The sequence below is a fragment of the Branchiostoma floridae genome, chromosome 9 (assembly GCF_000003815.2).
Source record: "Branchiostoma floridae strain S238N-H82 chromosome 9, Bfl_VNyyK, whole genome shotgun sequence".
Taxonomy (NCBI): domain Eukaryota; kingdom Metazoa; phylum Chordata; class Leptocardii; order Amphioxiformes; family Branchiostomatidae; genus Branchiostoma; species Branchiostoma floridae.
The window spans coordinates 4,103,052-4,103,892 of record NC_049987.1 but is presented as its reverse complement, the minus strand read 5'-3'; the positions used below and the strand labels follow the sequence as shown (position 1 = coordinate 4,103,892).

General features: G+C 46.8%; 1 protein-coding gene and 1 long non-coding RNA gene across 2 annotated transcripts in view; one reads left to right on the top strand and one right to left on the bottom strand.

Moving 5' to 3' along the window:
• The window catches only part of LOC118422992 (RING finger protein 17-like), a gene marked incomplete in the record, with an annotated part of 56,912 nt that overhangs the window by 3,321 nt on the left and 52,750 nt on the right, over window positions 1–841 (bottom strand).
• Window positions 293–841, top strand: part of LOC118422568 — a 968-nt gene continuing 419 nt past the window's right edge. The window contains exons 1-2 of the long non-coding RNA XR_004831933.1: window positions 293–422; window positions 499–802. This is a non-coding gene — a long non-coding RNA (uncharacterized LOC118422568). The remainder of the gene's footprint in view (window positions 423–498; window positions 803–841) is intronic.

The window sequence follows — 841 nt, the reverse complement described above, 5'->3', positions numbered from 1 at the left end:
ACAGGCACAGCACGCCATCCCTACACACAATGCTTATCATCAAGGAAAATCTGTACCAACTGTCATCCATTGTGTAACAGGCACAGCACGCCATCCCTACACAGAACACTCATCATCAAGGTAAAACAACTCTGTACCATCCATGGTGTAACAGGCACAGCACGCCATCCCTAAAAACACAACACTCATCATCAAGGTAAAACTGTACCAACTGTCATCCATGGTGTAGCAGGCACAGCACGCCATCCCTACACACAACACTCATCATCAAGGTAAAACAACTCTGTACCATCCATGGTGTAACAGGCACAGCACGCCATCCCTACACACAATGCTCATCATCAAGGTAAAACTGTACCAACTGTCATCCATGGTGTAACAGGCACAGCACGCCATCCCTACACACAACACTCATCATCAAGGTAAAACAACTCTGTACCATCCATGGTGTAACAGGCACAGCACGCCATCCCTAAAAACACAACACTCATCATCAAGGTAAAACTGTACCAACTGTCATCCATGGTGTAACAGGCACAGCACGCCATCCCTACACACAACACTCATCATAAGGGTAAAACTGTACCAACTGTCATCCATGGTGTAACAGGCACAGCACGCCATCCCTACACACAACACTCATCATCAAGGTAAAACTGTACCAACTGTCATCCATGGTGTAACAGGCACAGCACGCCATCCCTACACACAACACTCATCATCAAGGTAAAACTGTACCAACTGTCATCCATGGTGTAACAGGCACAGCACGCCATCCCTACACACAACACTCATCATCAAGGTAAAACTGTACCAACTGTCATCCATGGTGTAACAGGCA